Source organism: Pogona vitticeps, chromosome 2, assembly GCF_051106095.1.
Source record: "Pogona vitticeps strain Pit_001003342236 chromosome 2, PviZW2.1, whole genome shotgun sequence".
Taxonomy (NCBI): Eukaryota; Metazoa; Chordata; class Lepidosauria; order Squamata; family Agamidae; genus Pogona; species Pogona vitticeps.
The window spans coordinates 128606745-128627350 of NC_135784.1; the positions used below are offsets into that span (position 1 = coordinate 128606745).

Here is a 20606-nt window from a genome sequence, read left to right on the forward strand (position 1 = left end):
GTCCATCAGCATCTGGTGAGTGCTGGTTCCCAACCTCTGCCCTAAAGCAAATCTTTGACTGAAACACATTTATTAGAGAAATAGTCTCCTATCCAGTGGGCCATTCCTTTTGTCAGACAAAATGGGTAAATGTGGTCATACATGTGTCTATGTCAGCGTGAGGAGAAAGTTGGGCTTCATTCAACTGAGAAGAAATGGAGAGCACAGACGTTGTGAGCGGAATTCTGAAAGCACTGAGGGATGAGCCGTGGTTCTCTTTGGGAGATGTGATATGAGGTCTTCGATTGATACCTGGCAAGACTCCAGATAAGCCGGCTAGGTAGCTCTGTGTGTTGAATACCTGCAGTTTGATCCTAACTGTCCCTCCTAGGGGAAGAGCCAGGCAATGTGGCCTTGGGCAAGCTCAGAGAACCCCCTGAAGGAGAGAATAGTCAACTATTTCTGTGTACTCTTTATCCCCAAGAAGAGCTGCCTGATCATAAGTTGGAACTGGCTTAATGGCACGTGCTTATAACTATTTAGACTGCAGATACTGCTGCCCTCCACTCATGCTTTTACTCTTCTGTTTGCAAAAAAACCCAAACAAACCCAAAATACAAAACAACAACAACAACAAATATTTCAAAAACACCATAAGGCAATTTTGCTCCCAGAAAAGCCAAACCCATGTCACACTGCCCATGAAACATCTTAGCTCTCAGGAAAACAGGCAGCAATATATTAAAAAAAATATTTTTTTTTTAAAAAAAACACCTGAATGTTAAAAATCGAAATACAATTTTGCCATTGCTTAATTTTTTTTCCTGGAAAAATATGTTTTAAAAAGTGATTATTTGGTTTGGCACAAGTATTTTCTACAGAAGTGATTTTTTCCCCTTCAGTTTTATGTAGTTTCGTTTGGACTCTGACTGAAGATCACCAGTCTGTCTCAATAACTTTACTTCCACAACATTCTGATAAGATACCTTAAGCTGACAGGGACCAGCTTGCTCATGGCTGTCCACTAAATTTCATGGCAGAACAGGAATTTTAACCCTGGGCTCCTTTGTCTATCCAACAGTGTCTTGTTGTTGCAGTTGTCTTCAAATCCAAGAGCCACCTTCTGCAGCCCAGGTATAAGTGAGTATATATTTGCTTGCCATACATATGACCTATCTTTTTAAGGCAAGCAAGGTATCTTCAGATTAGCATGTGCAGAAGGTTCAAGGAAGTGCCCCACCCTGGAGGGAAAGTGGTATTAAAACCACAACTGCAAGTAACACTGTGTTTGCCCTCCTGTGGCTTGCTCCCAGATCACAGCTAGATATACCACCCCTGCATCTTCCCCTTTCTGTTACATTGCTTCCCAATGAGAGTTTGTAAACCTGTCGTCAAATTTCAGAATGTTGGAATGGGTTTTACAATCTAGACAAGACATTCTGTGGTGCTGGGGCGGACATCGATAGAGATCACAAAGAAAGAGAGAGAGAGAGAGAGAGAGAGAGAGAGTTTGTATGCATGTGCCTGTACATTTAATCGAGGTTGAAGATGCATTTCCCCTTGCCAATTGCCTGTATAGCATCCTTTGTATAGCATCACAGATCACATCTGTTCGCCTCCTAAGGCCAGTTAGTGAGAAGCTAGGGAATTCACCCATCTCATCTGCAATTTTTGATGTGGTGCAGAACTTTAAACCTCTTTCCCGGCTTGCTGGGAGTTCCACCTCGAGATGTTCCAATTTGTCTTCTGGCAGGACATTAAAGGTGAGCCGTCCTGCAATTAGGGTGAATGTAGCCTGCAATTTGAGGCTGCTTTGTGTGTCAGGATGCCGTCTTCTGCAGAAACAACAAAGCTGGGGATTCTTTCCTCTGTCCCAAAGCCTTTGGGAAAACACACTGGTTGCTGATCACGACAAAATGCGTCAGTATTATTTTTACGAGGGATTGTAAAAATCATTGCAGCCTGCACGTTACAATATTTTGTAACTACATTTTTATGAAGCCAAAATAGCGGCTTTCTGTTATGACCAGGCATAAATTGCTACCACATTTTCTTGCTACTTTAATGCCAGCCATTTAAACAGCTGCTTCTAAATATGATGCAATTATTTGTTACTCTACTTTAAGTGTAGGAAGAGGGTTCCTATCCTAAGCATATTCACTTGGAAGGTTTCAGAGAATAGAGCTAAATAATTGATAAATATCCCATCCAGAATCAAGAACAACTTTAAAGGGTACTAGTCCTACCTTTGCCTGGGTTTGTAGTACAGTGGTGCCTCACTTAACGATGATAATCCTTTCCAGGAAAATCGCCTTTAAGCGAAAACATCGTAAAGCGATAAAAAAAAGCCCACTGAAATGCACTGAAAACATTTCAATGTGTTCCAATGGGCTTAAAACTCACCAACGAGCGAAGATCCTCCATACAGCAGCCATTTTCGCTGCCTGTTTAGGGAATCCGTCCCTAAACACAGTGGGGAGCTATTTTAGTTACCCGGTGGCCATTTTGAAACTGCCGATCAACTGTTTAAAAATCATCGTTTTGCGAAGAATGGGTTCCCGAAGCAGGGAACCGATCATCTCGAAGCAAAATTCCCCCATTTAGACCATCATTTTGCTATCACAAAAAGATCATTGTAAAGCGGATTTGTCATAATTCGGGGCAATCGTAAAGCGAGGCACCACTGTATTTCTTTATAATATTTTATTTAAGATATTTTCACCCCACCTTTTCACTTCAAAAGGACCCAAGGTGACTTACAACAATGAAAGACAATTTTAAAGTTGAAAACAATGAGTATATAACGATGGTTAGCATCATTAAAAGAGGATATTTAAAATTACAAACAATGAATACACAGGCATCTTATACTATTAATAGGCAATACTAAGGCTAAGATCAATAAGTATATATTAGAGATGGGGATATTTGTATATGAATACCCCCGCACAGGTGGAGATAACAAGGGTTTGGCCCCATGCGGTCCACTCAATGATGCGCTAATGCTGCGGAGTCCGTGCTTCCGTCCTATTGCTCTGGAGATCGCAATCACCGAGCCACTTCTGGCAGGAGGTGGGACGACAAGCTTCTCTGCCAGGTCGAAGAGTGCCTCGGGGTGACTTTATATACATATAAAGGCACTCTGAGAAATGGAAACTCCCATCGGGTTCCAACCAATCTAGGCCCTTCTACACTTCAAATTCTCTTTCCTTCCCCGCTAGCCATTCTGATTGGCTATTGTCAGCAGCCCTCATTATGCTATTAGATGGAAGATTTCCTAACTGATTTAACAGACAAAGGGTGCAAGAAACAGTAAACAAAAGAGGGAAACATATATACACACACATATAAAAACTCCTGTTGGGGCTCCTCTCTGTTGTTGACCTGAAGCATTAGGTTCTCTCTTAAGAAGCTCTCTATCGGGAATCAATGAACAAGCATGTGAGCAAAAGTAAGAACCTCTTTCATGTTTTTCTGTTTATGGTAACAGAAAAAAAAAATCATCTCTATTAGACATGCTCAGTGAGTGCTCCTCCCAAATGTTCCCTGTGGATTGTTCCACCCCATTCCAGAAGTTCCACAGCTGTTCTACCAGCCTGTGTTCTGCTGATATTTCAGGGAAGAAGCAGAGTTCGGTCTAGAGTTTAGCACTTTTGAGTACCATTGACATATTTGTAACTGCAGTGACATATCTGATATTCCACAAGTGTACTGGGTCTTCTGCCAAATTGTAAAAACCCTTTGCTGGAATAACTCTAGTAAAGGAATGTGCCCTAAATATATTAATATGGCTTCCTTGCTTTCCCATTGTCCCCTGGAGTTACAAGCCATCTGCATTATTTTCCCCACAGCCAGGTTTCCTGTACTTTCAGTAAATTAGTAACAACATTAAATCTACCTGTCACTACGCCAGGCTAGGTTTCTCAAATTGCACATCATGATGTGCAATCATGATAGTTCCAACAGCTAATTTCTGGCTACAGTGTGGAACACCAGTTCACACCCAGAGGATCTAACCACTTGTCCCTTTCCTCTTCTCACTGTGAGAACCCCACAGTAAACTGCTGGCGGCTGAAACAAGCACGTATCCGTTCTGGTTGCTTGATCATTTACATTCAAGCTAGAGAGCACCCATGAACCTTGTAAGTAGAGATCTGTTGCCTCTTCGGCTTTAAAATGTGTGGACAGATTTACTATTCATGGAACTCTTGCCTAATAGTAGAGTCCGCAGGCAGGGACCAAGAGCTCAGGGATAGCATAAATCTCTCACCACTTCATGAGCACCCTGATCTGCATAATTTCTTACACTTGTGACAGCCAGAAAGTGAATTAAAGCCCTGTCAGGGACTGAGGATAGCAGTCTGTGTCAGGGAGAGGACACCCTAGAACAAGATTTGGGAAGTTACTTTTAAGAAGAATCGATATAATGGCCCACTGAACCTGACTATAACTCTGCAGTGATGCTTTGGGTTACAGAAAACCTTCCTTTAAAAATGGGGGGTGGGGCTGCTGGTGGTGGCCAGGACTGCCATAATCTTCAGACAGGCAGGCACTATTTTTACTGGTGGTTTTCTTTTGAAAGAGGATTATAGTGCTAAAACGGTACAGGGTATTTCTTTAAAAACAATAACAACAACAGCCAACAGTTTTTTTTACCTTCTGTCTATTGATCATGTAATACGATATATGTTTTTATCTTATTGTCAAATGATCCAGAATAGTGCTTTTGCACTAATGGGGTGGTATATAAATCAAACAAACAACAGCCCCCCCCAGCCCTTACTATTTAAGAACCATGATTTCCCCCAGCTAAGTCTTCCAGTTTATAGTTCTAGTACAATATATATGTACTAGAGTTTTTTCTTAGCCCACGACAAGGGTGTCATGCTTGCCAATAGAATGGCCGTAAAGAAAAAAGGGAAATACCACCAATAATTTGGATAGTCGACTACAGTGCAGCTTGCTGTGGAAGAACATTGATTTATTGGTGGTAGAAGCTACCTCCCTGGAAGCATATAAAGGAGTCAATTTCTCTTTCAACATACCTAGATTGATCCCCAGAGATGTAAAACTACGTAATTGTGTCAGATATATAACCTTCCTGGGGCTTGCATATGAAAATGTATTGACTGCTGTTTCCATATACCAAGGGGTGTAATTAAAAATAAAAGAGAGAGAGAATAATGTCCATTTAATATTGTTTGGATACCTCCTTCTATGTAGCTTCCACTGACCTGGCTTTTTGGATGCACACTGTCTGAGTACTGTATATAGAGACATATTAAGCCGGCACTGCTGTAATAGGCAGGGAACCTGTCTCTTTCTTTCCTCCCCATCCACCCCCGAATATAGTGACAAGCATATCAGTGGAAACAACATGGCATGATTGGCATTTCTTAAGGTGAGCATGGAGACATTTAATCTCCAAGAAGCTGCTGCTCTCACTCCCACCAGACAACACACAGGCTCCAAAGAGTAGCGGGCAGGGATGGTGACAAGCTGCCTAAGGTGTCAAAACCAGAGATAAGAGGCTATAGGCTCAAAGGAATGCCTCTGAACATCAACCTGGTACTGTAGAAGCAGCAGTTCAAAGCCCTGGTTATTCTCAAAGGAGACGGCTTGCTAGAGATGACATTAATTTATTGAAAGTTTTTTTTTTTTTACAGCCAACAACAATAATACAATAGAGATTAGGAAGGCAAAAGGCTCAATTTGATTGGGTTGATCATTAAATTAAATAGATCCAGGGTTTTATAAAGAAGCAAGCATTTCAGAATTGACACTTAAAAATTCTTCAGACTATATTTACTGCTCTTGATGGTCTTCATTCCACCTTTTGCCTCCTAATGTTACCTTTTCAAGTCTGTGATCATAAGCTTGCTTTACTATAAAGCAGGTTGTGTTGAAACCAGGTAGCCTTGCTCATCCAAATAAATAAAGAACTGATATACGTATTAGTCACTTCTAGAAAACATTTCCCATCTCCCATGTTGTGTCATGTTATTTCACACAAGATGGAATTAAACCGAGATTCCTGCAAACAGATGGGTGGTCTCAGTCCATTTATGAGCAGACAATAAAAGCCCGGGCTGAAAGCGAAATGTAGAATTAACAGCAAAGGGTGAACTGTGTCAGTTTTCGGTTTGGCTCTATAGAGTTTTTCAACCGTAGCACTACAGAGAAACAAGACCAAAGGGTCACACTTCTCTGTAGCTTTGTTTCCTTCTTAAATTCAGTGTCAGGGAGGTCTATTCCTTTCCTCTGGCTGTTTGTGGAATTCCAAGGTTTTATCAAATGTGATAAGACGATAAGGTTAAAAAGGAACCTTTATTGTGAACAAGTTGGAGGAAGGTGCAATTTGAGACCATAAACTGTTGTTGCTGTTTTGACTTATATCCTGCCCCATAGTGCTAGACAACTCTCTGGGTGTTTTACAACATAATTGTGCAAACAAGACTTTGCCCTGCCCCAGCCAGCTGGGTATTCTTTCTACTGACCTTGGAAGGATGGAAGGCTGAGTCAACCTTGAGCCGGCTACCTGAACCTGTCAGGATTGAACTCAGATGGTGAACAGAGGCTTGACTGCGTTAATGCAGTTTAACTCCTGCACCATGGGGCTCTAGTATTATAGATTTTTTTTTTTTGCTTGATCCTGCACTCCATACTAGAAAACTGCAACAATTAGATTACCAAGTAGTCATTTGCAGGGGAACAGCTATCAAACCATACACATGTTTGAACAGCTGCTTTAAAAAATAATGTGGGCAGGCACTTGTTTTCTGACTTTGGGCCATTTAATGCCAAAAGTACAAGATCATCATTGCTCAGCCAAGTTGTGAAGCAGGTGTTCAAGTGCTGGCATCAAGATATTAGAGCTAAAAAAAAAACCCTGGTGATCAACAAAATACTGTCCCTTCTAATCATGGGTTATGCTCAGTGGCTTGTAGATTGCACCGTGCTAGGAAAACTAAAGGTACAGATGAATCACAACAAACTCCACACCCAAACGACTTTGTACCCATCTGAAGCAGACATTGTTTGCTGATCAACAAAAGAACCTTGTTGCTGATCAACACAAGAATTTTGGGAGAGAAGTGAACAGCCTTTCGTCTGCACTACCTTCCAACTGCCATCAAAGGCCAATTCAAGGATGGGCTGTAAAGCTCCAAATGGGACTAGCTTGCTTGGATGGGCTGCAGTGTAATTGGTCTTTTCACCTCCAGGCTGATCTTGCCAAGCCCAGCTGGAGCTGAGGGAAATTCCCTCCTTGCAAATACATCCCCCCAGAATCCCCCAGCTAGTATGTCTACTTATCATGCTGGATGGGAGATTCTGGGACATACAGTCAAAAAGTAACTTCTCTGAGTTCTAGTCCAAACACAGTTTTTATTACCTTCTTTAGAAGTCAATGTGGTGCCATCTTATGGGACAGTGCAAGTTTTAAAATCAACCGAGTTCAACCAGGATATTTTATTAAAAGTCTGCAGGAAAGCACATAGAGATATGTATAGAATATATAAAATAATATAAGCAAGAACACTGACAGTATTTATTAAAGGCACCCCTCCTAATTAATTTATCTCCCTGCATTTTTAAATCAAAGAACCTCAACAGAGCAGCCTGTTACAATGCAGCCTTAAATTATAGATTAGTACATGATCAGCGTATGCTAAAGTACCCCATTGTCTAAGATTTTGAAAATAGGTGGATACATTTTACATCTAATATGCATGAATTCAAAGCAACAGAGAGACCTGCTCGGTGGCTGCCCCTCCACTTTGGCATGGTCTTCTTTTGGAGCCTTGCCCAAGTCTAAGTCTATATAAGACCTTTTGTTCAAGTTCTCTAATACAGGGAGGAAGAAGATAGGACAATTAATAGGTTGCTACCTGCTTAGGTAGTTGAAATGGGTGGGTCTCTAAATGTCATTATAATCGCATAGTTAAAAGTAACATAGATAAAACTTGCTTTGCTTGGGCCTACAGCTTGCAAATATCCTCCTTCCCCCCAGCAAAACTTTATGACAGGGTGTCACATTATCCCTGACACAACGTCAACACATAATGGCTCTGATAATATGTTTCCAGCTGCCTGAAACCATTGGTAGATGGTTATTAAAAATAAACATACGTCAACAGTCCATTTCTTGCACTCAGACCAGCTACTGCACATTCTCATTTGCACTAAGAGGTCCCTGAGAGCCGTTCCTTGAACCATGGCCCACTCCTAGGGGAGTGATAGCTGTGTTACTTGTGGAGGATTACGACCTATTAGGATGGCTGATGAGACATGACAAGGGAAAGGAAAGTAATAAACTGTTAAGAGCCTTTTGTCCCCACACATCTCCTCTTTATCAATCTCTTGCACATTGGCAATCAGGCACATCGATCTGCATTTTGATGGTGCGGTTTTACACCTATGCTAGTGCCTCCCAATCTTAACAAAGTTCACTGTTGCAGTGCAAGATGATTAATTAAAGAGCGATCAAGCTGATGAGTCTTTCTATTGGGAATGAGTTGTCTCTAGAGCTCTCCACCAATAAATAATTTCTCTGGAAAGGTCAGGTATGAAGAAAATATTGATTTCAGCTTTCAGTTTGATTACACAACAGAAAAAAAAATGTAGTATCAAAATCCCAGTTATCTGTGCCCACAAATCTATAGGTGAATGTGTTCTACTTTTGTAAACAAGGCTGCAGTTCTATACACGTTTTACCCAAGAGTAAGTCTTGCTGAACTCAGTGAGACATACTTTTCAGCTGACCTGCATAGGCTAATAGTGTAAAACTTTTTTAAAAAGAAGAAGCCTTCAAAAAGCATCAACCATTATTTGCTATTCTTTTAGAAGCATTAATGGTAGTTTTGAATATTAAATAAGATCTATCTATCTATCTATCTATCTATCTATCTATCTATCTATCTATCTATCTATCTATCTATCTATCTATCTATCTATCTATCTATCTATCTATCTATCTATCTATCTATCTATCTATCTATCTCAGAGTTTACAATCATAAAATCTCAAACCAATAACCAATGCAAAAGAATAATACAACTGATTCCACTAAAAATATTAGAAAGCCAATGATAGAACGAATAGTTAAAATAACCAATTAAAATTAAATGTCTGCTGGAATTGGAAAGTCATGGCCTGCTATCTAAATGTTACAATATTATAATGCATGTTAGAATGTTAAAATACAGTGGACCCTTGACTTACAGACAGCTTGACTTACAGACTTTTTGAGTTACAGACTTCTCTGGCCGCAAAATTTAGGTTTGACTTGCAGACTGAGATTTGACTTACAGACCAGAAAAGAATCAAAATGGAACAAAAACGGCCTGTTACGGGATTAATCGGTTTTCAATGCACTGTACGTCAATGGAGACTTGACTTACAGACTTTTTGACTTGAGAACCGCCTTCCAATACGGATTAAGTTCTCAAGTCAAGACCCCACTGTATTAAGATCATGTGCAAGAATTTGGACTGTTGTGAAGCCTCTTGCTTCTAGCCTGCAGCCCTGACTACTAAAAATACTGGACTCACCTTTCCAGGAAAATGTATTCAAGTTATTTCTCAATATTGTCACTGACATCCAATTGGATCCTGAAGGGTTACACTGAAGAATTTCCTAGATTACAGAGTAAATGACAGGTACTAAAAGACATTTATGTCTCTGTGGTTTTTTTTAAAGAAAATATGGTTGAAGGATACTACATTGCAGTCAAAAAGCTAAAAAAATTTATCACACCAGCTAATCCATGAAGGAAGAGCCCTATCCGTTCACCCCACACACACACACATACACTAGCTGGAGACGTAATCAAAGATCTAGCCAAGCCCTGATTATGCAGCACGAGCACATAAGGTTGTATGGATAACCAGAGGTGCTTCTTGATGGGGCTTTTATTGTGCAATTACCTTGCCTCATTTTGAGATTTTCCATTTGGTAGCCCTCCTGTTTTCTCCTTCCTGTTTCTCCCATCTTTTCTTCTTAGCCCCAGAAACCTAATAAGCAAAGATAGAAAGAATAGTTGTTGTGGGTTTTTCGGGCTCTTTGGCCATGTTCTGAAGGTTGTTCTTCCTAACGTTTCGCCAGTCTCTGTGGCCGTCATCTTCAGAGGACAGCACTCTCTGCTCTGGCCACAGAGACTGGCGAAACGTTAGGAAGAACAGCCTTCAGAACACGGCCAAAGAGCCTGAAAAACCCACAACAACCATTAGATCCCAGCAAAAGCCTTCATGAATACATAGAAAGAATAGCTACACATGTCTTTTCATTGGTCGTGATTGGCAAAAAGAAAAAGAAAGAATGGTTTGTTGGGTTTATTCCTGTTCTGAATAGCTGGCCCGTTTTCTCTCTCTCTTGCTGGCCTTTCTCTCCCCCTTCTTTTTATGTTTTGTTGCCAGCAAATCCTTTTTCATGAAATCAGTTCAGCATTAGTTCAGTCCTCTGAGCCTTTCTTCTACCAGAGTGGCCCCTACGAATCTCAGCCATTACAAGATGGTCGTAAGTGGCAACGTAAGTGGGTAGTCAGATACTACATCTTTGTTTGTTTGTTTGTAGAAGTGGTGGCCATCATGAAAGAAGCAGTATGGATGTTGCTGAACTAATGCTCCTGCTGATAATGAGCTGATCATAAAATTTCAACGAGCAATATAATTCTAGAATCACAACTGCCTAATTGCATGCAACAACCAGTAATATTTAGAAATGCGGAGAGAACAAATCAACCTGTTAAACCCCATTTAGAATTCACATTGTTGCACTGTGCCATCACCGACTTACAATGAACAAAAAAAAAAGAAAAGGCTTTTCAAGGTTAGTGAAATATTTAAGGTGTGGCTTTACCAGTTCTATCCCACACCATGAGCTTCCAGGGCTGAGTGGGGATTCACAGCCAGGCCTCCCGAGTCCTAGCCTGTCCCTCTGCTCACTATGTCATGCTTGACCCTCTCATTCAGGTACTGTATATAAAAAACCAACACTAGAGATTAATTATATTCACAGGATGCCAACTAAAATGTGAAATTATTCACCAAATAGGATTAATAAGGAGTGATTTTTCTCTGCGTGTGCTTATGGCTCTTCTTCAATTCCATTGTTTTAATTCTCTGACTCATTTTAATTTGAAGAAGTTATGTGCAGAATTAAGCTTCCAGTTCATGCCTTCTTCTTGTTCAGATGGCAGCATGCAAATTATCCAGTATCTCAACATATATGTAGATGTAGTTTTCATAATGAATTCTTCTGTGCTACATATCTGTGTGGCAGTAAAAAACTACTTCTGTTTGGGTTGGAAGAAATGTTGGTTGGAAAATTTGTAAATTATATGTGTATATCCATGATCACAGCAGATGGTGACAGCAGCCACAAAATTAAAAGACGCCTGCTTCTTGGGAAGAAAGTGATGACAAACCTCGAGAGCATCTTAAAAAGCAGAGACATCACCTTGCTGACAAAAGTCCAAATAGTCAAAGCTATGATTTTTTTCTGTAGTGACGTATGGAAGCGACAGCTGGACCATAAAGAAAGCTGACCAACGAAGAATTGATGCTTTTGAATTGTGGTGCTAGAGGAGGCTCTTAAGAGTCCCCTGGAGTGCAAGGAGAACAAACCTATTCATTGTGAAGGACATCAACCCTGAGTGCTTACTGGAACAGATCCTGAAGCTGAGGCTCCAATACTTTGGCCATCTCATGAGAAGAGAGGACTCCTTGGAAAAGACCCAGATGGTGGGAAAGTGTGAAGACAAAAGGAGAAGGAGACGACAGAGGACGAGATGGATGGACAATGCCATCGAAACAACCAACATGAATTTGACCCAACTCCGGGAGGCAGTGGAAGACAGGAGGGCCTGGCGTGCTCTGGTCCATGGGGTCACGAAGAGTCGGACACGACTTAACGACTAAACAACAACAACATGCATTATTATCTAACGAAGTAGGGTTTTTTTGTGGTTGTTGTCCATACTACCCTGTCAGAGCAAAGATATTGATAAGACCTGTATATGTGAGGAATTTATCTGATAGGAATTTTCTTGATAGGAACTTATTAAGTTATAACCCAAAAATTATAGACAATAAAACTGACCGATGTCTGAACAACTAGCAATTATTTATCTGGAAGCATCCAAATAGCACATGTAGCAATCATATCAGATTATAAAGTTGGAATTATTGTCCCAGAACTTCAACATTCCCAAGTTTTGCTCACGGTCAAACTATGTGTTGTAGACTGCCCATCATTACAAACTGAAATCCACTAAAGTTCCAGAGACATGATGCAGGTAGATCTTCATTTCTGAGCTCGACAGTTACAAATGAACTTTGCACTTCTGTTCCAATGACTAATCACAAAACCAAGCAAACTAATGTGCAATCTCCAGGAGCTGTTACAGGTTCCTCTTGTGACACTAAGCCAATTTCAGCACTTAAGGAATTCCTTCTAATGATGTATTATCTTTGCCCTCAGAAGATTAGACTTTGCCTATACCTTTACATTTCTCCCACATCAGCAGTCTAGCCCTACCATGGAGAGAGAGGTGGCTACCTCAGGCAACATATATGTTAGGTATCATCCATGAAAAAACAGACATTTTATTTTATTTTATTTTATTTTATTTTATTTTATTACTATTACTATTACTATTACTATTACTATTACTATTACTATTACTATTACTATTACTATTACTATTACTATTATTACTATTATTACTATTACTACTACTACTACTACTACTACTACTATTATTATTATTATTATTATTATTATTATTATTATTATTATTATTATTATTATTATTATTATTATTATTATTATTATTATTATTATTATTATTATTGTTATTGTTGTTGTTGTTGTTGTTGTTATTGTTATTGTTATTGTTATTGTTATTGTTGTTATTATTGTTGTTATTATTGTTATTACATTTTCACTGTTAGTAAAGGAGAAAGGCAGTTTAAAGATATTCTTAAAATCTTACCAGAATTACTGTTCCAGGGTACTTTGGGACTGAGGGGCTGTGGCTCAAGCAGAAGAATGTTTTGGGGCCATCATACAGAGAAGCATAATTGCTTTCTGTCTTTATAAAAATTGGAGAGATTTTGGAGAGAAGAGAAAATAAATAATTCGTTGTTTTTCCACAGCAACAGAAATTGCAAAAATTAAGGGATGTTATTCAAAGGGCAATTAACAAATGACACAACTTACTCATCAAGAAGCAACTAAATCAGATGAATACACAAGGACAAAACACAGGAGTTTTTTTTTTTTTTTTTTTTTTTTTGCTAGGACTGGTGCTGAATTAATCAATGAGTAACCCTTACAGGAAGATTTTAACCAGTGAAAAGGCCCTGGCTTAGAGAGCACTTTATTTAATGCCTGTGGGGAACCTCTGCATAAATTCTGCTCGCAGAGAATTGCAGAGAGGCAAAGGCTCATTGTTACTATTGTAGGAGCTCCGTGGCGGAGTGGCTAAACTGCAGTACTGCAGTCAAGACTCTGCTCACAACCAGAGTTTGATCCTGAGGAGCTCCAGTACTTAGCTCAAGGTTGACTCAGCCTTCTATCCTTTCGAGGTCAGGAAACTGAGTATCCAGCTTGCTGGCAGGGGTCAATGTGTAGCCTGCATAATTAAATTGCAAACTGCCCAAAGAGTGCTTTAAACACTATATAAGCAGCAGGACACTTGACTATTAAGGGGTCTGGGTGGAAACCACTCAACCTAGTATCCCCAACTCTGTTAATTTTCTGGCTTTTAAAAAAAGGACCCAGAGCCTGGAAGAAATTATTGATGCACATGTGTCTCAACTGCCATTGGCTGAGAAGGGCTGTACATTACTATACAGGAAGGCATGAGGAGACCTTGGCTTTGCCTCTCTCCGAGTCTCCTACCTGTCATTAGAGCTGCACACAATTGGTCCAAAACCTCTATCAGCTGAGCCCAAGGACAGGATGGTACTCACCCACCCCATTTAATGTACAAAAGCCAAGAAGCCTTTCACCAAAAGAAACGATGGGATGGTACTCTCTGCCTGGAACTGAAGGCAGCAGGGCAGTTGAGGGGTGCGGAGGATTTAATGTGGCCTGTCTGTGCCCATCAGCATCCATTGCCTGAGACAACTGTCTCCTCCCCCTTATCTGATCTGGAAGTCAGTCTGGGGCTTTGACATGCACCCCTATTTGTTACAGAGCTGACATATATGAAATCTGGAGACACGGTAGAACCTAAAGCAGGGGTGTCCAACCTTTCACCTCCCCTGGGCCACATTAGAAGATGATAATTTGGTTTGGGCCGCACATAAATTTGGTTTGGGCTGCATGGGGGGGCAGCCCTAGCTGTCCTCCGCAGCGCATTTACCATCAGCTGCTATCTCAGACAGCAGAGGCTGCCAGCTTTGACTCCAGTGGCTTTATTGACGGGGACGGCACAATGCAGTCACGCAGCCCCCCCTCCCCTCCTCTCCCGCTCCTTCCCTCCCTCCCTCCCTCCCACTGTTGTGACATGCCACGGCCGCATTCCAGCCGCAAGCGGCAGCAGTGTAACTTTAAACTTTGGAATTTCTTTTAAAATAAAAAATTGCACTGGGCCTCATTACGAGCCGACCTGGGCCGCATGCAGCCCACGGGCCACAGGTTGGACAAGCCTGACCTAAAGAGAAGAAAATAACCAGCCACACTTCAGACAACCTTTAAAGTTTCCTTTAAAAAATGAAATGAAATGAAATATAAAAAAGGTTTGAAGCAATTTGTTCTCCATCTACTTGAATTTATGCTCCAGACATAAGGCAATCTGCAGATTCAATATTGTTCACTCCAGAACAACATTGTTCACTCCAGTCTGAATAAAGCCAATTCAGGTAGTGATTTGGGAATTTTCAGAATCTGATGCACAGCTCTAATGATTAAGTTTCAGTGTCCAACCTAGTCCAGAAAAGATTGATTGGACCAATTCCTATAGGAATGCTAAAAAAATCAGATACTTCAAGTGTCCCTCCATAGTACTATTGTAGTATAGATGGATACCTTGGTGTACTGTATACCTAACAGTGACAATGCACCCTTTCCCCAATATCTTTTTAAAAAGGAGTTATTCTACGACAGAAATTAGAATTTATTCTGCCATAGCTAATTTGCAAATCTCTGTTGTTCCAGACTCTGCAACTGTCTGAACTGGGTAAGAGGTATAAAAGCAACAGCAAGAAAGACTGCCTTGCATTGTGAGTAGCAGATCAGGAGATCCTTCTGCCTCATCCCTCTATATATCTGCAAGACAGTAGTCCACTGTAGCAACATTGAAAGGAGACATGTTGGAATCAGGCAGGGACAAGCCTGGGATGTGTGGATTGAAGTGAAACAACCACTGTGCCTGTAATGAGCTCACTTGAGGCAGAGAAAATGATGGAGTTCCCCAACTGCCATACCCTGATGTAGTCCACTGAGTAGTGGGGAGATTGTACATAACTCTGCCAAGAAGATGGATGATTCCTTGGGGAGGCTTCAGGCAGTGTTGCAGCCCATGCAAATCAGGCCTGATCGTGCATGGTTGGCTGTTCTTGAGTCATCTGTAAAAGAGTAGCATAACACATGAGGAGAAAGCTTGCCTGTGTGACATACTTACATAACTGATAATACCACATGCATAAAGATTAGGAGCTGGGCAAAACACCAAAAAGGTCTAAATGTGCAAGAAAGAAAGAAAGAAAGCAAGCAAGCAAGCAAGAAAGCAAGAAAGCAAGAAAGCAAGAAAGCAAGAAAGCAAGAAAGCAAGCAAGCAAGCAAGCAAGCAAGCAAGCAAGAAAGAAAGAAAGAAAGAAAGAAAGAAAGACATTTTGCTATGCATCCTGTGATATGCTGATGTGATGGCTATCATTTCTTACCATTAATTGTGTTACTGATATAAAAAGTACCATTTGGACAGAGATAAGAGTCTGAACATTTCAGTATGACTAGAATATATTCTTACTTTGCCATGTCTGAATCCCACATGTGTAAAAATTATCCTCTTTTTCTTTCTTCTTCCCCTCAGTTCCTTTCCCCCTGTATTCCCCAACTCTTCATTCCCTCACAGCAGCGCTGCACATAAGCAAGTACCAGCCCAGTGTGGCATTTCTCATATTTTGCTTACACTTCTCAATATAAATCCACTGCCACAAGCTGCTGTTTTGTTTCACTCCGGTGGGTTATATAGTCGCAGGGAATGAAATTCACAGCAGAGCTTGGAAAATTTACTCTTTCAGCTACACCATCCATACTTCTTCAGCCACAATGTTCACGGGCCTTGGTGGTTGGGAGTTCTGAGAGCAGATGCATCAATCCCTTACACATATTTACAGAGGTGTAAGAGCCATTTAACTTTCCTCAGTGACTGGCTGCCAGAGTGCGCTTGTTACATGGATTATTGTGCCTTTGAATGTGTTTTTGGTGTTGTTTTTTCTTACCATGTTGCAGTGTGGTATTTGACCCTTTCCGGTATTTGTATACTTACAGTTTTTAGCTTTACATATATTCCCTTTTAATGATGTAAGCCCCCTTGGATCCTTTTTAAGGAGAAAGGCAGGGTAAAACACTTTAAATAAATAAAAATGAATAAATAGTGCAGTGTATATCAGAGCAAACAATTCAAAGAGTCACCCCAAAACAAATACAAAGCTCAGTTAGTTTTTCAAAAGGGGGGGGGGGTTATAATTTCCATACATTTTTAAACATTTCCCCACAAATTTAAAATCCATAGCAACCCATAAGTTCAGCAAGCTAATGATGATGATGATAGTAGCAGGAAAAGGAGGAGGAGGAAGAAGCAGAAGAAGAAGCAGCAGCAGCAGAAGCTGCTAAATTTCCAGCTAAACTCCCAGAAGTCCGTAGAAGATTAAATGGAACTTGCTTTTTCTCAAAGGGCAATAAGATACCTAATACAGAACTTGGATGAGTTCCGACTTTGGACTCCACCTTCCATAATCTTCCAACCAGCATTCATTCTGGTGCCTTAATTTCTTTCTATGTGCCATTTGCAAGTGGCTCTGTGAAAGATTATAGCTATCTGCAAAGCAGCTTGTTCCAGGCTTTCTTCAACATTTACCAGCAAAGGATTGATTCTTTATTCATATTTCTGTGAAATTCTGTCAAACCACAGATGGCTTCACTCATTGGTTAACCACGTTAAAAGTTTGACGCTTGCATAACAGTCGGCCAACATGCTAATTGCATGCTTCACCTATACTTTTGGTTCTATGAGGGCTAGAGATTGCTTTTTCAAAACAAGATTGGAATCCAGGCCAGAAGATGGTCTAAACAAGCACTGGGGGCCAGGCTTAAAATCTAGGTAAAACCTAGCAAACTGGGTAGCATAGTCACCGTAGCCTGGAGAAAGCTGAGGCTTAGTAACAGCTGCATTTTGAACACCTGCGTTCTAAAGCTGTAGTTCCCAACATTGGGTCCCCATATGCTCTTGGACTACAACTCCCAGAAATCCTGGCCAGCACAGCTAGTGCTGAAGGCTTCTGGGAGTTTTAGTCCAAGAATCTCTGGGGACCCAAGGCTGGGAAGCACCAGAGTATGTACAGGGAGTGATGAATACATTGCCATGGAAAATAGGAGACACTAACTTTTCTTGCCCACAGTGGTCCCAATCTGACCCCTGCCTCCAACTGACACCTGGTCAATTGCTTCTTAATATTATTATCAAAGGATTGTCAGTGTGGTTGCAATTTATATTGCAACTCTTATACGTATTGTCTACTTCTGACTTTCTGAGAAGTGATCTCAGTCACTGCAGAGCCTTAATGTAATGATCTCTATGTTTTCTTCCTACTTCATCCAGTTGCCTATTGCTAGCTTCAGTCTCCCGAGACAAAAGCTGTCATCTCTCCCACCATGCAGTCTTCAGATGGGACGGTAAGGGTTGCTGTGCTATCCCTTTGCATGGCATTTATAAAACTCACTGTTTACAGGGCATTTTTGCAGCTCCATCAGGCCTTCTCTAAAGCTCTGTCTTTCTATTAATTTTCTCTGTTGCATCTCCTTACCTGGAAGGCATTAATATGCCCAGCATGAAAAACGGCAACAAAAGAACATAGCATTATCATAAGCACAAAGTGTGACATACTAATTTTCTTTTAACATTTGCTTACCTACCTACCACTGTTAGACATTTGCCGTTCGCCAAACGCACCAGCCACCATTCCAAGATGACTGGTGTTTTATCTTCAGTTTTTTATTATTATTGTCTCCGCACTAGAATTTTCCAAGCTAGTCAAATTAAAGGGTGTTGTTCCCTACCTCCTGTTACTTCAGATTTCTAACCACAGAGGGAGTTCCTGAGTTTTAAGAGCCAGTAAATATACCTCAAGACATCAAATGGGTCGGGGGGGGGGGACATTACTATCTGCTAATGTCGAGTACATGTTCACATGACAGGGAGGACAACCCAGGATCCCTTTGGAGGCACACATTAAGAAGGGAACTAATTATCCCAAGTCAACACCCTAATTTCTTGCGCTTTGATCACCATTCTCTGCACTGGAAATATTGAGAAGTGGAAAGGAGAAGTGTCATTTATCAGTTTTAATGAACGGCTCTCTTTGACTCATGTTGAGAAAGAGTCCTCTCCCCCAGTTATGCATCCTGAACAGCCACTGGGGATTATCAGCATGCCTTCAAAGCTGGCATAACAGTCAAAACCCATGGAGATCATAGGAGGCATGCTGTGGGTGAAATTCTTCTCTTTGGAAAGGAGGCCTGTAAGCCTCAATCATAATTCCACCTGTCATAGTAAAGAAATTAAACTCCCTCAGCTTTGCTGTTGTTCCTCAGGGTCTATTTTTATGAGTCTCAAAATGAGTATGGAACAAGAGCAGATCAATGGAACAGGCCAGCTCATAGGAGCCTTCGACAATAATGACTCATGGGATATATGTGCTCAGTGCTCTCAGAAAGCAGAGGCAGAGGAGTTCTTTCGGTTGGGCCTGGATGTCATAGTTTTCCTACTCAGACTATCCCACATGAAATTAGGAGGCAAGGAATATAAACAGAATGCGCCCCTGCCAATATCATAATCAATGCCTTTTAAATTGGAGTCCGTACATACAAGTGTAACATGACACCTATCAAAATGAATCTCATAGCTCACCGATGGTACTACCCAGGTTGGGTATGATTAGATTCCCCTTTGGGACAAATCCTTTGTAACATTCTCAGGGACACTTTAAGTGACTTCTCTCTCTCTTTCCTCACAGGGTGATTTCAAGGCATGAAACCTTCACAAGAGATGAGAACCTTACCTTGACCGTTCCATGAATTATTTTCAAACCTTTTACCTTCACAGTGAAAAATCATATCAACAAATCTGCCAAAGTACTGTTTGCTGTCTGGCACAAAATTCTCATGATACTGCAAAGGATTCTGGCCATGTTTGAGAAGGAAACAAAATGTTTTCATTGGCTCCTGTGAAATCTAGAATCTCTCCTATTAACTAGAAGAACAGTATCCTAGAAGAAAATCACAATTTCATAATTTTAGATACTTGACGGAATGGTCTTAACTCCTAATTTTCAGATGGCAATGTGCCTTACTTCTAGGTGTGGTATTTCAAAGTGTGATAGGTGAGAGAGCTTCTGAGTTTGAAGGCCCAATTGCTGAATTAGTTAAGTGGAGTTCTGGATTTCTGCTCCAAAGTACTGCAATAAGAGTACTGAGGAACTGCTGGTAAACTTCCCTGTATAGAACCTCAGGGCAATATGGCGCCCAATTTGAAACTAGATTGCAATTACCATGTAGTTCAGATGTGTAGTCTCTCCAGGAAGGCATTTGCCTTGTTGATGTTGTTGTTCCTTAAATTCTGGATGGATTAAGAAGATTAAAGCCATGTGTTAAGCACACTGGTTGAAAGGCATAGTACTTATTTATCCCCACTGCCTCTTTAATGTCCTTCCAGCAAGTTAATAACAGGCAGTGTTCTCAGAAAACTGGTAATGATCTGAAAATTCTTTCCACAGTATGTTTTTCACTGTGAATTACGGAGATTTTTTAACCGACAAATATATAGCATTGAAGGAGGAAACTGGGGACAGGGATTAAAACAACAACAACAAACCTTTAATTAGAAACCAGTGTATTACCAGCACAAAACTGCACTTAAGAGCTGTACAAGTGGCAATTTTAGCAGGTGATTCCTTTTTTAAAAAAAAAAAAATCACATAATGTTGAAATGGTTCTTGGATAAAGATACCCTGTGCCCTATAAATGCCATTCCCTTTCATTTCCTTTTGCTTAATAGAAGTAAAAGAAAATTAAAAGCCTTAAGAAAGTTCACACAACAAAGCCTGTGCTTTTAGCATAAGAACAAAGGAATTAGTTTGATCAAATTAAAGATCTAATTAGTCTGGCACAGAGCTTTGATAGATTAGTTGTAGGATGATAACTAGACAGGAGAGCTTCGTATTTGTATCCCGGGGGATACAAATATGAAGTTTGGCACCACAGGTGCCACAGAAGTCCATTTCCTCCTCCCAGAACCAGTCCAGTCCACCCATCAGGCTCCTCATAGTTCATGCGTCCAAGGGCAGTGACATTACGCCGGTCATGGATGTCCTGCTGGTGCTTCCCTGCATCTCCCCTCA

General features: G+C 40.7%; 1 long non-coding RNA gene across 1 annotated transcript in view; it reads left to right on the forward strand.

Annotated features, from left to right (window-relative positions):
- Window positions 1–20309, forward strand: part of LOC140704540 (uncharacterized) — a 52383-nt gene extending 32074 nt beyond the window's left edge. Inside the window, exons 3-4 of the long non-coding RNA XR_012083778.2 lie at window positions 15145–17883; window positions 19224–20309. This is a non-coding gene — a long non-coding RNA (uncharacterized LOC140704540). The remainder of the gene's footprint in view (window positions 1–15144; window positions 17884–19223) is intronic.
- The last annotated feature ends 297 nt before the right edge of the window (window positions 20310–20606 follow it).